General features: G+C 48.8%; 1 long non-coding RNA gene across 1 annotated transcript in view; it reads right to left on the bottom strand.

Moving 5' to 3' along the window:
• Positions 1-11,607, bottom strand: part of LOC107054740 — a 121,974-nt gene extending 110,367 nt beyond the window's left edge. The window contains exons 1-2 of the long non-coding RNA XR_001469322.4: positions 11,391-11,607; positions 10,752-10,825 (exon numbers count right to left, since the gene is read on the bottom strand). This is a non-coding gene — a long non-coding RNA (uncharacterized LOC107054740). The remainder of the gene's footprint in view (positions 1-10,751; positions 10,826-11,390) is intronic.
• Positions 11,608-21,185: the final 9,578 nt, after the last annotated feature.

Raw genomic sequence — 21,185 nt, 5'->3', positions numbered from 1 at the left:
GCATTCCAACTAAGAACTGCTGTTTTTCCAAGATTTGGGGGGAAATCTTGGGAGTCACCACTCATGCAGGTAGAGAGGACACAGGCTTCAGAGTCATTAATTACACTGTGGCTGCACACCACAATTATCCATAAATATTTATACACACATGCATATACCCTTTGTTCTGCCTGTGTGTGACAGAGGAGAAGTTGGACTCTGCTCTCTCTCCCTCACCTGGATTTGCTCTGCCCTTTCTGCTGCCTACATGGGATTTGATTGAATTAACTTAATTGGCAAATGTATTGTTCAGACAGCTGTGACAGAAGTGACTTCGTGCATTAGTCAGAAGGTTAAGGAGCTCGTGGCAGCTCCCAACACCTTTCTTTGCTGCCAGACACCTCAGTACCAACCAAATCATTGCATCTTCTGGACAGACATTCGTACACCATCCAGGACAACCCTTTTCCAGCACCACAGGCACTTGAAAAATACAACTGAATCTCATTCTTTGCATGCACAGGCATAGAGAGAGGAAATTTTCATAACCATTCTGATTCCTACTAACTGAAGCCGGCGTAAATCTCTGTCTTTTATGAATCTCACTTACATTTCGTGCCTGACTTGTGCATAAAACTTCCCCAGATTTACACAAGCTAACTCCATAAGTCATCCCCTTCCCAATCGGGCCCTATATCTTGATGACCTTTTAGAAACCAATGACTGCTTTCCTGTTGTTATCCATAATTGGAAAAGCACTGGAGATAAGAAAATTTATAGCAATGAGTGATCTACCTGCAAGAGACAATAAAGAACGCCAGGGGGTGAAAGAAGGAGAAAGCAAAATCCCACACAGAGAGAAGCACACGGCCATGCACTGCTCGAGCTGAACATCCCCTGCCCATACTAAATCTCTCTGCCCTCTCCCTGGACTGGATGAGCTCAGTGGTCTTTTCCAACCTTAACGATTCTATGACATTAATCACCCTGCCCATCACTCACAGCAAAAGACACAGGAATCATCGTACATGATGGGATCATTGAAGTGCTCCTGGACATCACAGGATTCCTTCCCAGGAGGTCCCTTCCAACCTGAGCCATTCTATGATTCTATGCACCACTCCCAGTTTCAGGTGGGAGCTTTCTGTGAGGCAGAAGCCTTGACCCTCCTCATACCCAAGAAATGTAGGATGTGAACAGAAATGGTTCCACTCACATTGCTAATCAGCATGATCCAGATGGCATTCTAGTCTGTAGGAACCAAAGAGGTCCTGAAAGGAATAGAGGAGCATTTCCTTGTCTAAGCGTAAGAAAGCACACCCCAGCAGTATCAACAAGGCTGGATGAGGAGGATGTCTGAGCCTTGCATGTCTACATGCACGAAACGTCCAGCCTTACAGCAGTGATGGCTCACACCTTCCCCAGGAGAGAGCAGTGGGGTCTGAGCAGACCAACCAGGACCCCAGAGCACCATAGAGAACAGAAACAGGGACCCCTGCTCCAGATGGAGCTCTTTGTTAGGGTCTCCTCCAGCTTCCCTGCTCCAGTTCTGAGTTCACTCAGTACAAAGGAAGTCTCCTTCAGACATCTGTATATTCGGGTTATTCATTATGAATTGATTAGTTCATCCTACAGTCACCCTGATCATATTCTTCCTATGTACTAACATCTCAATGAATGAGCAGTCAAGTAGAAAATGAATGCATTAGTGCCTGATTGTGTTACTAAGCTCTTGTAAATGCTAACGAGTGCAGCAGTGTTTAATTCATCCAAATAACAAACAGGTAGTTACAGAGTAAACAGCACAGGCTTTCCAAGCAGGAGTAAAACATCTAGAAAATCTTAATATCTTTCACGTTTAGCACTGAAATTAGCTATGGATGTGAGTGCTTGAGAATCCTTTTGTCCGAGTATGGAGACATCTCCCTGCTTGTGCTTTCTCAGTTATGACACTGAACTAGCTGTTCTCATGCCCACTAGGGTAGCATTGATTACAAACCACCAGGTAATTAACAACCAGGTGACAACTTGCATTCAAACTTGCTTTTTAGCAGAAACAAAGCTTAGAAAATGATTATTATTTTTTAATAACTCCATTGGATTTGCTATTTGCACATCCATATGCAAGATACAGTTTCCAGCTCTGATAATTCCCCATCTCCAACTTCAAGCAGCCATGATGGTATATATAAAAAACAGAAGCCCGGAGCTTCTATTTTTGGTAGGCATTCTACCCTCTTAAAAGCAATGGGTGCATCTTCTAGGCAGGTTGGCCACTCAGGAACTTTGTTCTCGTTACACAGGCTGACTGCATGATCCAGAGAATAGCAGCTCTCTGGATCACAATGCATTCATCAAATCTTTATGAGCAATAGATTAAAAAGATGGGAAATTTCCACGCGGACCAAGCCTCAGGCTTGCCTTATTTCTCTGCCATGGAGCAGCTCTTCTGCAAACAGGAGAGCCAGGCAGTCTGGGCACACGCTGCTGCTGTGCCCAGACCTACCCATGCTCCTCACATTTCCAGCATGTTTATTCACTGAGCTTCTCATAAGGATGAGCAGACAGGTGTGGGTTATACAGGCAGCCAGCACCCTTGTGGGTCCAGGTTATACCACTCACCAGCTGGTTGCCATTAAAATATAATGTAGCATTAGAAAAGCATCACACTTCATTCTCAGCAAGAATCAGCTACAACACTAAAGATGCTACAACAGCTGTCAGTGCATGCCTGGGTATTATCCCTCTCCATAAAATTGAACACTGACCCCTCTACAGGACAGATGGGGGGGGGGGGGGGGAGGGAGGTGACTCAAAAGAGCATCCACAACCCAAATCCTATGGCTGAGAGTGGTGTCCCAACACTCCCTGAGCTCTGGCAGCTCAGGGCTGTGCCCAGTGGGGAGCTGCTTCATGCCCACCACCCTCTGGGGCAGAACCTTTTCCTGATACCCCAGGCTGACCCTCCCCTGATGCAGCTCCATGCAGTTCCCTCTGCTTGCAAACCCAAACCCAGCTGAGCCATTGTGCTGCAAACCACAGCTGAGCCAGCAGGTGTACCACCTTGTGCACCTTGACCCCCGTGCTCCTTGCAGGAGAAGCCAAGTTGTATAAACCACATAGGCATGATGTTCCTCTGCTACTGATCCAATACCAAATCAATTTTCTCCAACATGGAGAATTTGCCTGCCTCTGACTCACAGATGGGCAGTTCTCCCAGAGGCTGGCTGATATTTTAATTTCCCATGTCTGCTAAGCATCTAAGACTGGACTTGGCTGGGTAAAGACGGCCAGACCCTGTGGCTATAGAGCTGTCCTACCACAAGTAGCAGGACAACTTGGAAGCAAGCACGTAAATCCACTAGGAGCCCATATTGGAGCCTGCAAGAGGTGCCTATAACAACCTGAGCAGAGAAGACTGACTCATCCCATTGTTTTCCCCAAGCACAGACTGTATCTGCTTGGCAACAGACCAAGAAAAATGACAGTAGAAACTACCAGATCCCAGCAAATCTCTTCCTTGACTGCTCCGCTGTTCATTCCAAGAGCCAGTTGTGCTGCTATCCTATAGGGCAAGGCTCACTCTTTGGCCCAGATTTGCTTCCCTCATCTTCTTGAAAGGCAATGTGACAGAGGAGCTGGTCTTGTACAACATTATAAAACCTATCCATCAGAGAGAATCAATGCTCTACATTCTTTTAGGGTCTCCTCAATCGGTAGAAAGCCAAACAGGGCTCCAGAGATGCCACCTTCTCAGTGTCTGGGGCACAACTAGTGTTGAAAATGGGTTGTCAGCACAGAGCAAGAGTCAAAAACTCCCCCTCAGCAGTGCGTTAGCCCTGATGGAAGGCTTGGTTTTGCACTTTGGGAATGTTTCCACTAAGAACCACAGTGAGAGCGTTACTCTTCTTATACAGCCCACAGAAGAGCCATTTAGTGATAATGACCCAACTTGGCTTTCTCCTGGAAACCTTTAATAGACTCCTGTATATTTCTGAGGTTTTAATGGATCTGGTAGAAAAACAGAGTAAGTAGCACACGATGCAAAGAAGCTGGGCTTGGTTTTCTGTACGCACAATAAACCACCACTTGGAATTTCTCCCCAGTATTTTCTATGCTTCCTCTCTCACCGAGGGAAGTTCCAATTTTCTGTCACACCTTTTGTCTTTCCCTTTATTTTTCTCCTCCTGTTTAGCTCCTTTGCCTTCCCTTGCCTTTTTTCCTTCCTGACTGAGGAGAGCAACCAGATCTTTAAGCCTGTGTGAGCACTAACAGAGCCAAGGAAAGGAGGAGCAGAGCCCTCCACGTAAGCAGATGAAGACAGCAGCAGTGGATTAGCTATCTAAGAAATATCTGTCTTGCACAGCAACAAACAACAGTGCCTACCTGGTAACTCTATAGTCCCAAGACTTGCCCCGTACGAAGGATAAGCCTCTCCATAGAAATTATCTTCTTCACATTAGGGAGGTATTCCTGAGCCAGAGGAACAAATTCCCCCAAGAACAGAGATAAGACCTCTCCTACAGCCGACAACAGCCAGGTTATCAAATATTTATGGTAATCAAAAGAGCAGGTGAATACATTCGGCCCCCATGGGTTAGCATGAATTTCAAGCAACATGGGCCCAAGTACTGATTATTACGAGTTCCTGGCTTAATAAAACAGATTAGATACAAATAGAGGCATCAGTGGCAAATGAAACCAGGAGCTCTGCTCCCAAACACAACTCCACCCATTGAGTGAACTTAACCCGAAAGCTGAAAGACGCAGAACTGCTTCAGAGGAGAAACGTGGTTGGCAAACACTTGGTTTACTCAACACGTCCCAACATGTGCAGCTGAAAGCCTCCACTTTCACCCCGTGCGTAGAGAAGGGGAAGCCATGACTTTTGCTCATGCACAAAGCTAAGTTTGGGAGGCCAGCTGCCCGGGAGGAAACCCACACAGCAATGAGAAACCAGGTTTTGTACACTGCAAAGCAAAGTTAATTGAACTGCTTTTAACATAAGGAAAGTCTTGCCCTGTTTCGCTGGAGAGCAAGGCACAGGTGCAAAATACCTTGTAAAGTGTGCAGGATTTACCCAAAGCAGCTCTAAAAAGGTGTTCAGGGCTGGTCAAACTCATCAGAATAAAAGGCCTTGGCATTAACAGACTTCATAGACTTGCAGAAAAAGACAGCAGGGCATGAGAAACAAGGGTCCCCAGCACCTCTGGGATTAACCTGTACAAATAATCTCTGCAAGTGTCTGCACCTGTGTCTGGCTTTCAAGGAGCAGCAGATACTTGAGAGCTTCCTGCTGTGCTGCCTAAGCTCTCCAGTCCCTGCACATTCCAGATCTGTTTTGGTTAGTTGGTGAGTTTTGAAATCAGATGAGAAGTCCTCCTGATGGCCATCAGACAGATCGAAAAACCACTTGTGCCTTGTCTATGAGTTGCTCAAAGTAGAAGGCAAGGAGCATTAGTCAAAGAAAAGAGCTGCATTTTCTTTGAGAGGAGTAAATGCCTTTCACTGATTCAATTCTTTGTTAGCAGTTACATCCAATCTCCAGAGCTACTTCTCACAAGCTGCAGGAACTCATACACGTGGGAGAACTACCAAAAAGCAGGAGGGAAGCAGGTGGTCCGCTCTGGAGGTTGAGCCAGCGCTCTTGGAGGAAAATACTGCACCGAGGGAGAAGCAGAGACAAAGCAGGGAGATGAATGGGGAGTCCATCCAACAAGATCTACTCATGGCCTCCAAAAGATAACACATGGACGAGACAAAAACAAGTTAAGCCCAGTTGCTATGGGCAGCAAGCAGGGTTGACTTCACATCACACCTTCCAGAGGGGTGCTCCTCATTAAGCCACCGCCAAACAAGACCACGCAAATCCAGGAAACACACAGCTAGCATCTTCCTACAGCAGGACGAGCCTTCAGCAGAAGCCTTGGGCTGAGGTCGTGGGTCCACAGCCCCTACTGCAGGCAGCACAGGTGCTCCATAGGGACGGCCAGGATAGCAGAAAACCCTCAGTGAGATGAACTCTTGCTTTTGTCACGTGCGTGGCAGTGGGGAGTCTCCATAGCACAGCACTTGCTGCTCCTCCCTGCACAAAAAGATGCCCCTACATCCCATAAGAGCACCACAGGAGCAGGAAAAGGGGGACAGCAGATTGTCTCTCCCTCTCTTTTATTTATTTGTTTTTAAAGGAGCTGTGGTGTCATCTTGCTTTATTTTTTGACATTGCAGCCTGCTGGCAGGAGGACTCTGTTGCCAGGGAAACTGCTGCAAAGGTGCACGGGGCTGCTGCCCGCAGCAAGGCAGGGAAGTGCCTGCTGGCACCAGGAGCACCCACAGAAGCTGCCCCAGGCCGGGATGCAATGCAAGCAGCAGTGAGACAAGCAGCTGCTCCACCACTCCCAGGTTCAGTGCTCACTCCTTACTCTCTTGCCCTCAGGGGAGGACAGGGTGGAACAGCACCTATTTATTTGTATTATTATTTTGCCTAAAGGAGGCTCTGTTCTTTTTTAAATCTGCTTTTCAGACGGCTGCCATGAGTAGAATGATGGTTGCAATTCACAATAATCAATTTGAAACCAGGGTTTGATTAGTTAATGCACTTGTTGTTGGGCTCTCCTAATTTGATCAGGAGGGGGGTGGGAGGGCTCCGTTTGCATGCTACAGCTCTCCTGGTGTGCACACTGCAAACCCATCCCTGCTCCTCACCTGTCTCCACCAGGCTGCACACACACCCTGTTGCATTCTAGGGGTAGAACCAGCAGAAATTTCAATCTTGCTGCAGCCAGGAGGATCCCAAGTCCCTCCGCTCCATAGCCAGCCCCATAACTTCCAAGGAATCAGCTGAAGACACTGCAGGGATGGAGGGATAAAAGAGCACTGGGATGCCCGCAGCTGACCCCATAGGAGTTACGGGGCTGGCTATGAGTCTCTTGTAGCCTTTCTGCACCCTTTTTCTCTTCCTGCTCACTCTATTCCCATTCCTTCTCCACCCACCTCTCCCCATCCCCAAAGTTCTGTGCTGTAATTCTCAGCACCACATACCAAAGAAACCCCAGACAGAAAGGCTGTGTCACCCTCCTTTGCTGCTCTGAGTGGGCAAGCTTACATACATTGCATTAAAGGGGGAGGGGGAAAAAACCCAACGAATCCATCTTTTAAAGGACTTCATACATCTCACCTGCTTGCAGAGCATCCTTGGGAGAAATCTGGATGTTGCAATTGACATTACCTGGTGCAATAATTAGAAGCTGTATTTACAGCCATGATACCATTTTAATGCTGTTTTGCATCTGTTGTGCTTCCACTTAGAGAGCAAATGTAGTGAGGAACATCTGTTTTCCACTGCTATCTGATGTGACAATCCCCGGCCAGTGATTTTACCTCCATTACAGTGGGCTTTAATTATTGCAATTACTGTCACAGAGCGATGTCCCTGCAGCAACAGGTACAAGGCCTGGCCCAGCTTTTCAAGCAGATGACATTGCCTGGCTCTGCTCCTTTTTATTTCACTCATTGCAATAACACATGGAAGAAATGAAAGTCCTGAAGCAGACGTTGCCTCTGCTTTGCATGGAGGTGCCATCATCAGCCCAGGAAGCACACTGCTCAGCAGCATCCACACCTGGGACTTCATACCCCACAGCCAAGGGGTTTCCACACTCATTGACATAGGAGATTTGGGGCAGTTCATGTTCTTCCCAGGAGACCCAGAAGGATGCAGGGACCTTGAGGGTGCCATCAGGTCTCCAGGTCAGACTGCACAATACATCTCTTACCTCCTGCAAGGCATCTTCCTTAGCCCCAGTTATTCTCCTTTGTACTCACATAACCAGTAATTAGTCAAAACTGAGGTCACATTAAGTCCTGCCATAAGACTACAACTGAAAAACAGCCCAGAGCTCCATCTTAACAAAGTCACATGCTGACCTGAGCATCCCAGGCCAGCCCTGCCATCAGTACCCTCTCTCCCAGCACCTTCAGGAGTACTGAAAAGGAGCAGCAGTGACCAAGGAAAGCCATCCCATTTCCTGACTGAGCAACTTGCAGTCCAGCTCCTCCCTTCCTACTCTGCTTGTAGAAATAGTTACTGCAGAAGTGTTTCCCACCCAAACCAAAGCCAAAGCAGAGATCATTCTGATGGTTCCCAATACCCCTTTGCTCCAACACCAGTATGACAAAGGAAGTGCAACTGATGCTGTCTACCTGGAATTTTACAAGGCCTTTAACGTGGTCTTACACCACATCCTTATCTCAAATTGGAAAAACACAGATGTGAAGGCTGGGGTATTTGCTGGATAAGGACCCGGTTGGATGGCTGCAACCAGAGGGCTGAGGTCAACAGCTCTGCAACCAGATGGAGGTGGGTCATGAGTGGTGTCCCCCAGGGGTCCACGTGGGATTGATGCTGTTCAGCAATGACACAGACAGTGGGATTGAGTGCACCCTCAGTGGTTTGCTGATGGCACCAAGCTGAGTGGTGCACTGACACAACAGAAAGAACAGCATCCAGAGAGATCTGGACGGGCTTGAAGAGTAGGCACACAAGAATCTACAGGGGTTCAACAAAACCAAGTGCCATTCCATGATTACCCTGCAAAACACCTCCACACCCAACAGAAGGACTCGTCCTCCTGAGCTGCTCTGCCAGCCCCTTCCAACCAGACTTTGGTGACAGTGTCAGCACTGGGCTGACATGCCAGGGCAGTCACTTCTAACCTGGTTTAGAAGTACATTGGCAATTCTTCACCTGCTGATCCGCTTGAGGAAAGGCAAATGCTCTGTCATCTGATGCTATGGCACCACACTAGGGGTTCGGAAGCAGAAAGTCACTGGTCACTCCCGGACACATCCACATGAATAAATAACACAGAAGTGTACACGTGCATTTAATTCAGTCCTATCCCCCCCAACACACACCAAGAAGTCCTCACCACCAGAGGGCTCCCACACCTCCTCCCACCCCCCGGTCCTACAAGTCGCCTAAAGAGAGGTTTGGCTGAGAGCAGCGTTCTTGTTTGTCACACCCAAACACTCCTGTGGGTTGGACCTACGCTTGTGATCCCCTCTTACTGCATCACTGTGAGTCGAGCATCCTCCAGCCCAGGGAGGCTGGTCTAGAAAAGCAGCATCAATGCAGTCAAAGAGCACTTTAAGTCACCTCACTGACACTATATGGACGCAGCCCCGCTCATTTCAGACCGACAGAAACAGTGCTGTGCCACAGAAACTGTTAGTAAACAGCAGCAGCTTGAAATCACACTGTGAAAACCATTCTGGCTGAGGAGAGTCAGGGTTATGCAGGTTTCTCCACCCATAAAGCCAACAGAAGGCTCTTAGTTTATTTAGGTCAATTAACTTCAGCTTTCAAATTAAGTTCTCATCTCATTTTACAGACAAGCTGTAAGCAAAGCATGAAAAAAAAAGGGGGGGGGGGGGGAGGGGGTCAGCTGAGGAGAGCACAGCCCAGGATTTCCAGCCTTAATTTAAACCCAAAGGGTAAAAGGAAAATTGAGATTGAGATCGGGGAAGAGCACAGAGCACCTCACAAGTGCTGCCATCCTTGCTTCTCCTCTGCTCGTGGAGCTCACAGGCCAGGAAAAGGCAGAAAGCAGCAGCTCAGAGGAAGCCATTTGTGGACCACAACAACACATTTTATTGCTCTCACGCACCCGAGAATGATGCTTCATATTCTTGAGTGCCATCTACTGGCATTTTTATCTCTTCGCTATATATTCAACCCAACCCCAGTGCTGAAAGAGCAGTCAGGTTGCAGTCAAGCACTTGGAAGTAGAAAAATGCCAAAATCTGGGCTGTGCACCCAACCCTGACCCCATCCCCTCGCATGGATCCAGCAGAACACACTGCCTAACAATGGCCACGCACCACTTTCTGCATGAAAAAGCCCCATCCGCACACCAGATGGATGGTGCTCTCCTAATGAGCAGCTATTCAATATTTTTCTTTATCCTCATCACTCAACACGTAGCTCCATATCCTGCGCATGGCATGCTATTGAAGTCCTGCTCTAAATAATGAGCTATTAATTTTCTCCTGGGCTTTCCCAGCATTTATTATTGTAGTATCCGAGTGGTTTGCAAACATTAATTTGCCTTACAACAGCCCCATGAGGAAGGGTGGAATTATTCTCATGCAGATGGGAGACCGAGGGACGGCCACAGTGAAGCCAGAAGGGTTCAATGTGGTGCTGCGCTCACTTTGGGGTGCAGTTCTTCCTATAAGAATAGGGCTTGAACCCCCATCCCAGGGCTGGTGCAGCCATTCATTCTGCCCTAATGGGGAACTGCCCATCTCACAATCACTATTCCCATTCCGCTCCGTACACCCAGCAGAACTGCAAGACCCTTTCAAGGTGCAAAAATCATTATTTTTTTGTATTCAGAGACAGCAGCACTGCTCGTTTGCATCACGACAATATTACATTCCCCCATTACTTTCCATCCCTTCCACCTCTTCAGATCTTATTTGCATTTTTGATCAGACCCGAGCACCGAGGAGATGCCTGCAGGGAGATAGCTGTAACAGTGCCCAGGTCTTTTTCCTGGGCTGAATCAATTAATTTGCACCTCTGGGAATAAAATGATTTTTTTTTTTCCCCTTGCAATGTGTACAATCCCTCCCAGTTTTCATTGGTAAGAGGGGGGGGGGGGGGGGGGGGGGGGAGAACCAGGCTTTGAAGTGCAAAGTCATGTGTGTAAATCATCATCTCCTGCAGCGAGAGCTGCGTGCTGCCATCCCAGGTGGGCACACCTTACCTGGCCAGGAGGGACCACAGCACCGACCTGCTCTGCTCATCCTCCCTGTGGGTCCACAGTGCTCAGCAGCGGCCCTGTGGAAGATGCAGGGGATGCTCAATGAGACCAAATGACGCCACGGCTGAGCATCACGCCAGCCCCACCGCCCAGCACCTTGCTGTGCTTTAAGCTTCTATCTCACAGCTGGAGGCTGCAAGATGCTTCACAGCACTCCACTATAAAATGAAGCTCAGGGCAGGGGCTGCCTGCAGGTGTGGGAAACATTTTGCTGAGCTGAAGATCTCCAGCCCAGCTTCCACCTGCACTGCTGCCACGTTCAGAGTGGTGTTTTACCCTCCATTAAGCCCCATCCCCCAGGAGGCTGCATGGGAGTGCTTTCATTGACTGAAGGCCTTCCTGGCGATGCCAACCACACATTTTCTTTCTCATATCACAGAATCACTACTATCAACCAACCCCATTCCACCCCCACTGTGCCCACTGACCACATCCCTCAGTGCCACATCTCCTGAACCCCTCCTGGGACGGTGACTCCACCACTCCCTGTGCAGCTGTGCTGATGTCTCACCATTCCTTCCAAAGAGAAACTTCTCCCAGTATCCAACCTGAACCCCTCCCAGCACAACTTGAGACCCCCACCTCTCATCCTATCACCATCACCCAGGAGCAAAGGCCAACCCCCCCACCACAACCTCCTTCAGGAGGTTATAGAGAGCAGTGAGGCCCCTCCAAAACACTGCTTCTCTCAACAAGAGATAAAAAAAAACCCCAAACCAACACACCCCAGTTCCTCCTTCTAGGAGCACTCAGCCCTTACCTGACACAAACACTGAGTAGCCCTCCTTTGCCTACAGCCAACAGTGACTCCTGTAGTGACCAAATTAGTACAGATCATTATGGGCTGGATGACTTTCAGCTGTGAATGCTGCTTGTTAACCTCACATGTTGGCCAATCCCTCTTTGCTATCGCCTCTCTCCACCCCATACCATACTTCCTACATCACATCACAATCCCCATCTCCCAGCTGTGTCCCAGGGAGCTTGGATCCCCAATCCAAGGGACTTGGCTTCCCAATCTCTGCTTCCACTTCCCACCCTTACAAACACATCCTAGCTATTTGGACAGCCTTTCTCCTGCACTTCCCTGCACGGCGTTCTGCAGGTTCCCAATTGGTTTTGGCTCATTGTCCTGGCACCATCCTCCTGGTGGGCAACAGAGGTGCTGGGAGCTGGGACCGTGTGCCTCAGTTTCCCTCTCACAAGACAGCACAGCCACACTTTGGAGGGGCTGTGACACCTTTGGGTACAGCACAGCCTCCGACCTCGAGTGGAGCAAATCAGAAGGGGAGTTCCCCTTCTCAGCCAAGGTCAGGGCACGCCACCTAGGTTGAACTCTGTAGAAAATAGTTAATTAATCTCTCTTGCCGTGGCCTAATTCTCTTTTCAACATGTGGCTGTCACTTCCCTGTCATCACAGCTGATTTACAATGGGGTTTAATTAAATCCTCTGTACATTATTCAGCATTCTCTGAAGACAACACCAAAGCAGCCAAGGGTATTTAAAATGTCACCTGCTGAGACGTATCATCTTCTTCTAAATAAATATGACAGTGATCAAACTTTGGCTAATTACAGTGACTTCGTTATTTGTTTGTATGTTTTAATATTTAATTGCTTTCGTGTTCATCCAATTACAAAGCAACAGCAAATAGAAATTAACTTTTTATCAGCGTGTTCCCAGCCCAGCTAATCAGCACTTCAAAGGCCAGGCACAATAGGAGGCCATCCAACCTGAGAGTGCTTTACAATATATTCTCTGCTGAATGGACCGTTCGATTAAATTAAGGCAGAATTGTGTTTGTCAGTGTATTCCCAGCTCCCACCCAGATTCCCTTTATGTGGTCGTTTATGGGCCTCGCTGTGGCATCCTTGCAGCAGGGCAGTAAATTGTTTGCATTGCTCCTGCCCTCGTTCAGGCAGCGCTGGCTGCAGCCTGAGGTAGTGGTGCTAGCTCTGCATCAGCTGAAGCATGGAGAATGTCCCACTGCTGTTGTGCTTGGACGTGCAATGGGCGCAGCTGCACTGGCTCTTGTTGCTTCCCTGGGAGGTGTGCATCCATCCTAGCAACCAGCAAGAGAAAACAGCAAAAAAACCCCAAACCTTGAGGGCACATAACCACAGTAGTCAAGATGATTTTTGCCTGTGCAACCATTATCATTAAGGTTGGAAAGACTGCTAAGATCATCCAGTCCAACCATCAACCCACCCCATCATGCCCACTAACCACGTCCCTCATTGTGATATCCACCCTTTTCGTGAGCACCTCCAGGGGTGGTGACTCCACCACCTCCCTGGGCAGCCTGTGCCAATGCCTGACCAGTCTGACCACTGACCAGTAAACTACTTATATTGTCAGAAATACAATGTGGAAACAGAGGTTGAGCAAAGCTGGTTTCCCTCTGCGTATCTCCTGGTGAAGTGGAAGCTTGCTGCAAAGAGAGATTTAGGGTCAAAGAAAACAGATAAATAGCACATCTGCCTAACATCAGGGGAGAAATACAGCCAGACAAGCACATGCATAAATGACCCACATTAAGGAGAATTGATCTGTGTTGTATCAGTCCTGCGCTGCACTGCCTGATTATTATCGCTGCAAACAGCCAAGGCTTTTAGTTACCACAATAAAGGTCTGGACAAGAGGTTGGGGGTTGTGCTACAAACAAACATGGCTTTAGAAGCAGCCTATGTAATAACGATAATAACAAAGTGCAATCTCCTCGTTTTAAAAATGAAACCGAACAAATGATGCACACATAAACCCAGGCCATGGTTAGAGGCATTCACAGACTCCAACACGATGCTCCAAACCTTGCCTCGCTGTCTCCTGGAGCTCATAGGACATCTCTCAATGTAAGCAGGAAGAGTAAAAGAATCATACATTTGCACAACAGAAGACTGGAGCAGTTGGTGGGCTCCTTGTTGCATGGGCCAATGTTCCTTAAGCACGTAGTATGAGAAGTGAAAGACTCAAAGAGCCACGGGCAGCTACAGGTCCTCAGCATGCTGGGAAGTGCTGCAGCGATCGCCATGCCTTGGCCTTATTTATTTATCCTGCACTACTGCAGTAAGAGCATGGGAAAAAGATGACATAGACCTATTTCTCTAGGAGGGGGGGGGTGGTTTATATTGGGTATGTGGGGCAATTTCTTCTCCAAAAGAGCGGTGATGCAGTGGCACAGCTGCCCAGGGGGTGGTGGAGTCCCCATCCCTGGAGGTGTCCCAGAGCCATGGAGATGTGGCACTGAGGAATGGTCAGTAGGCATGGCGGGTTGGGTTGGGGATCTTACAGGTCTTTTCCAACACTAATGATTCCATGATTCTATTCTACGATTCTCTGTGTCACAGAAAGAACTCATCTTTGTCCCTGCGGCACTGGGGATCAGCGCCAGGGAGGCACCACCTCTATGAGAAGGCATAGGAATCCTCAGTGTGGGGAAAAATTATACTGGGAAAGGAAAAAGAAAATACTTTTATCAGATGTTTTTATTAAAAAAAAAAAAGAACACCAAACCACAACGTTTTCCCCGCTGAGAAACAACTCTGTGGTTAATTTTAGGCTTATCTCATGAAATATTAAATGAACAAAGAAATGCGTTGGAGATACTTTGATTTTATTGAAATAAAATATTTAATTTGACCCAAAATGCTTTTTCAGTCTTATTGGATCTCCGAGACTGGTTTCATTTGAGAAATCAAACATTGCAGAGCTTTTCATGCAGACAGCAGATCTAACTCCTGCCCAGCTTTGGTACCAACTTATTCACCATACTGACTTACAATGGCTTTTGTTGTCCTGCAAAGTGATAGCATTCATTAAAAGGCAGACAAACCAGGCTCACCCCAAGGAGGAAGCTGAACAACTTTGATGGGTCCTTTGAAAGAGCGGAGTGATGAGCACAGTGGTAGCAATGCAGAGGTTTGGGTTGGGAGGAGAGGAGCCCAGAAGGAATCCAGAAATACGCGTGTGAAGAAAAACAGAAACTTTCTGCTTTGATGAACAAAAATCCAAGCGTTTTGAAGTCTATGCACAAAGACTACAGCAAAATTTGCTGCCAGTGACATGAGAAGGGGCAGCTAAGGAAAAATAAACTTCCAGCTGGAAAGACATGGTCGGCATCACAGAAAAGTCACTTTCTTCTCAATAGAAAGAGGATGGGAAAAACCAGTCCAAGGGCTTCAAAATGTTTGATTCCAAACAGATTCTTGAGATATAGAGCTTTCAATCAGGAAACTGGAGAGCAGAAAATATCCCATTTTTCCTGGCCAGGACTAGGGCTATATTCACCATGGCCAGGAGCCATCGCTGCAACGGCCATAGAGAAACACGGAGCGCTGTTCTCATCCTACAGGAGAGATGGGGCCAATGGCTTCACAGCACTGCTGGGCCCTACCTGACATGGCCATGGGGTTTTTACACAAAAACATGCCACGCCACTTCAGTTAATTCCCAGCACAATCCTGTTTCGAACCACTTCAGTATCACTTGACAAAGAAACCATTGGATAAAGCTCTGAAGTCACCACCATATCATCTTCCAGCACGGAGCTCTCCCATATACATACATAGCTTGGAGGGAATTCCTGTCCTCTGGCTTAAGCTAACTGCAAACCGAAACACAAAACCCCAGGCTCAGCCACAGAAGCCAGCTTGGACCAAACCAAAGGCTTCAGCTGGCACAGCCCCTTCCCTTTGTGACTCGCTGGAATTTCAAATTATGATTTAACATCCACATCTGGGCTAAGAACAGTACTGATATTGTTATTATTGCTGTAGCTCGATCTTGAATGCTTTCCAGGGTGGCAAAGATATCTCCCACTCAGTTTTATTGCTTAGTTCCTGCATTTTTTTCAGCTCTAATAAATGGGGTGACCAAGTCAAGGGCATATATCCAGGTTTCTGAAGCTGCCATGTCATCGAAACATAGGAAATAATAACATATACTGGGGATAGCATGAGAACTGTCCCCCTTGGCTCTCCATTTCCTTGTTCTTGGGCTTTTGATCCAGAGATGTTAACTTTTGAACTGGGCCCTGGATCCCAGAGTGAGAAGATCACAGGAGAATCTCAGCTTATTCACTCGGAACCAGATTTCTAACCTTTGTGCTGCAGAGAAAGATAAGGCTTCGAACTTCAGGAGGAAGAAATCAGTTGGGATGGTTTAGAAGAGACCCATTGGTGAAGTCCATAACTTGGAAGAGCCCCGGGGGCACGAGGGCAGTGACCTCCAGCAGTGACCTCCAGCAGTGACCTCCAGCAGTGCTCTGTGCCAAAGCTTTTTCAGAAAGAAAAGCTGCCAGGAAAGCCAGAATCCACAGCACAGAAAGGGACGGATCGCCCTCCAACACACACAGAGGGAAATCAAAGCGGGCGCTTTGCATACAAGCCTTGCATTTGCAATTCTGATGCTCTAATAGGAAATGGCTCCCAACTGGGGGAGGGGTAGACAGGAAATATTACAGCTATGTTATTTTGTTACACTAATTACCAATAATGGCACATACTAGGGTACCAACCACAGTCAATTCATTTTGAAAGCTATATAATAATGTTTAGGATAAAGGAATTAATTTTTATAGCCACTGAAGCAGATTTACTTGCACTGTAATGCAGATTTATTACAAATTAAATTTCCTAACTCAAAGTTGGAGAGGCTCGGCAGGACCCAAGGGGACACGCACCCCGTTGTATGCAGGAGCTTCTGCTGCTCCAAGGCTCATGTCTGTGGGCCACAGACCACTGTTAGCACAAGACTTTGGATGTGCCCTACAGCATGAACGCAAGCAGGCAAGAGAGCACGGCCACGCTGGGTGGCTGCCATTCAGACAACTGCTTGTGAAAGTTGTTATTATTATTATTTTTAATACATGTTGTATTAGCTTTAAAAGGTGAAGTTTCGGTGCTACGGGCTTTCTGTGTAAAAGAAACTCCATAAAAAATTCATGCAGTGGAAACTTTGAAGTAAAGCCAAGAAGATGCAGTCATTGTTTTACAGAAACATCTCTGGTGTCAATCATTGACTATGGCACATTTCAGACCGCTCAGGATCGGGACAGACGTACGTGGAGCCAAAAGCAGAGCTGGGTGTGGATGAGGGAGCTGGACAGGGCAGGGAAGGGCCTCATGCAGTCCCAATAGGAACTCGGAATCACCATTTCCAATTACCAATTCCATTTCCAGTTATGGTGGTGATGGGTTGATGGTTGGACTAGATGATCCTAGTGGTCTTTACCAACCAGAATGATTCTGTGATTCTACCACCAATATCCAGTGTGCTGAAATGTGGTTTTGTTATAATCAATACCCGTGATGGGCACCCACCAGGCTGCCTTTCAGGGTGCAGGACATGGACTGGGCAGTGCCCAACTTCTGCTCATCTACAGCTTGGGAAAGGGATCCCAGCTTAGCAGCTCAACACGTGGCATTACGATGTCCTTAAAGAAGTAAAAGCTTGTTCAGCCCAAGCTTTGCAATAGCTTCAGTGCCAAGTGGCAGCACAGCAGCTGAGAAGGGTGAGAGGGGCTCACAGCAGTGCTTACACGTCAGCCCTGCACCAGCAGATGGATGGAAGCACCAAACAAAACCTACCCAAGTTCTCTGGGAGGCACAGACAGAGCTGGAGCTGCTCCAGACCTGGCTCAGAGACATCCCTATGCACAATGCTGCAGAGAATTGGAATGATCCTGCTCACACGTTGGCTCTTAATGACAGCCACAGAGATCCCATCACATTCAGCCTCACTCTGGGAGAGGGATGTGGAGGGAGGAGAGTCATTAGCTCAGCCTGGGTGCCCTGCAAGGAGGAGGAGGAGTGGTTTCCTGTGGTAATACTGCACAGGCTGAGTTCCCACCGATACTTTCCTGTGCTCCAGGATAAATGAGACTTCCCTAATTCTTTCCCCACTGCAAATAAACAGACAGGGAGCCTACACCATGCAGCTTGTAGTGCCCTATCCATCACAGCATCCCGACTGTAGGTAGCAGTGATTACAGCTAATTATTGGCAATTACCTCCACTGAGCTGGTAGGTGTGTTTCCCCAATAACTTTCAGCAGCTCCCAAAGCTCTTTGATGGCTTCTCCATGCAGGAAGGAGGACGGCGGTGACTCCCCCTCCGCGCAGCAGCCAGATTCTCCTCCCACATCTCTCCCCACTGGGCACCGTGGTACGATGGGAGATAAAATGGGAAAAATACCCAACCCCATGAGACCACAGCATCAGCGACACACCGACAGGTTGGTGGGAACCTTTCTGCCTGGAACGACTCTTTCTGCCTTTCGTTCCCGCGATCGAGCCTGGATCCAACCCGCCCCTCCTCGGGCGTATCATTCAATCCATACAAAAGCACGACAGAAAAGCGCACGTACAGTCAACTCTTTCCCCACACATAAAGGAACACGGCAGCGGGTGAGGGATGGATCCTTTGAGAAATTCGTATGCCAGCCTTCCCACTATAGTAATTTCATTCTGTCTCTGTAATTGTCTGATATTACATTGTTCCCTGCCGGAAGATTAATTAGCTAGTCTTACCCTCCAACATACCATCCCTCTGCAACCCTCAAGGAAGCTGGAGTGGTGCCAAGCCGTGTGGATTTGCTATTCGGGCTGGCAGCTGCTGCTGCCGCCGCCACGAAAGCCTCCTTTTGTCCCCGTGTAGCAGTTGCTGTGCCAACTGACCCCCACGTCCCCGGCCCTCCCAAAGCCACCGATGAGGAGCTGGCCAAGGTTCAACGCGACGGGCTACGGGTTGGGAGAGGAGGGTGGGGGGAGAAAAGGAAAAGAAAAAAACAACAACAGAGAAAATGCAAAAGAAAAGAAAAAAAAAAAACAAGAAATCAACACATAAAACACACACAACCCCGACCGCCCCCCACGCCCCAGCCCTCTGCCTGGCATAATTACTCACGCTTGTTAAGCATGGCTGCATTGCGTATGCGAGTCACGCGGGCCGGGCGCATGTCGGTGATGCCGCGGTGCTGGCTGGCAGTGGGAAGGGCACGGCGGCACCGCGGGGACACCACGCCATGGGGGTCCCCCAACAGAGGGTCTGCAGCTTTTGTTCCCGTCCTTTCTCCCTCCCTTCCGCCCTCCCCAGGCATGGGTTTGAGCGGATCTGCCTTCGCTCAATGGCGGTGCACAGTGGATGGGGTTTGGATGGGTCCCCATCCAACAGTGGGGGGAAACTCCCTAAAAGATAGGGAGATGTCTCCATAGCCCAGTGCACACCACAGAGCCGTGCTGACAAACGCACTGGCTGCCATTCCATGCAGTGCTCCCTAAGTCACGTTGATTCAGTATGCTATAGGACATATTCAGACGCATTTGCCTGGTGCTCCATTTGGCTCCCAACAGCACTAGGGTAGCTCACACATGTTGGTTTCCTGGCTGCTCTGCCCCAGCCCTGCTGCTCAGCCACCCTGGACACCTCTTTAGCCTCCGTCCCCATCAGGGCCACAGTGCAGGGCAGCAAAGGTGCCTACAGATTAAGGGGTAAAAAGAAAAGAAAGGGGATCCCTGTGTTGCACGTAGAGGAAGCTGTGCAGTCCACCTCCTGCTCCGAGACCCCCAGATCACAGTGGGGACGTGAGGGGGTTTTCTCAGCACAGGCTCTGCACCGGCACGTGGGAAACCAGCTTGGAATTGGATGTTGTGGGGCTGCAGGGAACAGTCCCAGACTGTGCTGGGGGCTCACAGAGCTCTGCAGGGAGGAGATGTGGGCACCTCAGCGCCCGCTTCGCCAGCAGCCCCCCTCCCCGGGTGCTACGGAAACGGGAATTAAGCGATGATGAATGCGGTATTAATTAATTAAAAGAAAACACGCACGAAGGGGGCGGGGGGTCCTGGTGCCCAAGGAGGGGCCACCCTACCCTCATTGCTCGTTGGCTTTGCTCAGCGGGAGGCGGTGGGGCGAATGGCAGCAGTGGGATGTGGGGACCCGGCGGGAGCAGCTCCGTGCCGCCATCTTCTCTCGGCACAGAGACCGAATACAGAATCGATTCTGCACACCCCGAAATGGCTGCATGGGAGGAGGGGTCACCGGAGGAGCTCAGAGCAGATGGCACCGCGGGGACTCCGCTGCTTGGGTTTGCGGATGGGGGCTGTTCACACATGTGATGAGCTGCAACGCTCAGCTCCAGTAAGGTGACGAAGGCGGCACAGCGCCGCGCGTTGCTTTGATTTGCATTCTGCACCCACCTCCAGCATGTGCTCAGGTCTGGGAGCCCATCGCCTCCTCCTGCTGCGGGCACACGGACACAGCCATTCCAGATGCAATGGCAAAGCTCTTCCAGCTCACACCATCCTTCCCTCCACCTTTGTGTTCAACCCACTCTTCTTTTCTCCCACTGCAGCGATAATCCCCCATAGCGGAGCACCAGGGCGGCTCGTGGCTCTTCTTCTCCCAGCTCTCACTCAGGGTACGTTATTTATACCTCTTTCAACACTGACTTTTTCAGCACTTCCCTTTTTTTTTCTTTAATTACTGGCATTTAAAATAAAAATGCCAACCTATGTGAGTGACTGCCCTCATTATGGTCCCAGTCCTCTGGCTAATTAATGTCTATTAGCTTTGGCTTATACACCAGGATGCCTAAACCCAAAACACACAAGGCTGCCAAGTTACTTTGCAAACAGTGCTTGCCTTGAAGAAAGCTGTGAGTTGGGTCATGCAGTTGTGTGTCATCTGACAATGATCCTTGGTTTCAAGGTGTCTTCAGAGAAGGAAAGCTGCAGCTTGGCCACCCCCAAGGAGATGGCTGGGAAACCAAAGAGGAAACCGGGAGGAAAGTAAAGAGAAAGAAGGCATCTCTAAGAGGAGGGAGGCATCTAAAAGAAAGTGAGGCAGCCAAAAGTCGAAGGGCTGCTTATTTAGCAAGGTCGCAAATAGAGGACAAAGGAACAGACAGGGTGGGAAGGTTGGCTCAGTCCTGGCAGCATCCAACAGTCAGCGCTGCCGAAGGCTGCAGGTTTAAATCTGATTAAAAGAGGAAAAAGCCTTATGTAAACTTAATGCATAATTAACCTGAGAAAAAGCGCTCGCAGAAGATATTATTGAGGTTGTGAGAGCATTAGAGCCACAAAAACAACTCCATCGCTCTATGAAGAATGAGAACATTCACTGCGAAATCATTTCTATACTCCCCTAATGAAAAGCATGAAGCCTGCTGCATCCCAACCAGGGCGAATTGCAGGTTTTACATCTTCCTCCAGACTTAAAGGTCCTTGCAAAGATGCCCACGGGTTTCATCCCCCCACAGACCCCTGTGTAAGCCGTGCATTTTCTGTGCTCCCCCCTTCATTTCACACCACCCTCGGGGTCTCACGGCACAGACACTGCTCAGACCCACCCATCTCCCAGGCTGTGATTGGGATCCCAATC

This window comes from Gallus gallus, chromosome 18, assembly GCF_016699485.2.
Source record: "Gallus gallus isolate bGalGal1 chromosome 18, bGalGal1.mat.broiler.GRCg7b, whole genome shotgun sequence".
Classification (NCBI taxonomy): domain Eukaryota; kingdom Metazoa; phylum Chordata; class Aves; order Galliformes; family Phasianidae; genus Gallus; species Gallus gallus.
Note: the sequence above shows the minus strand (reverse complement) of the source record. Positions and strands in the feature narration are given on the sequence as shown.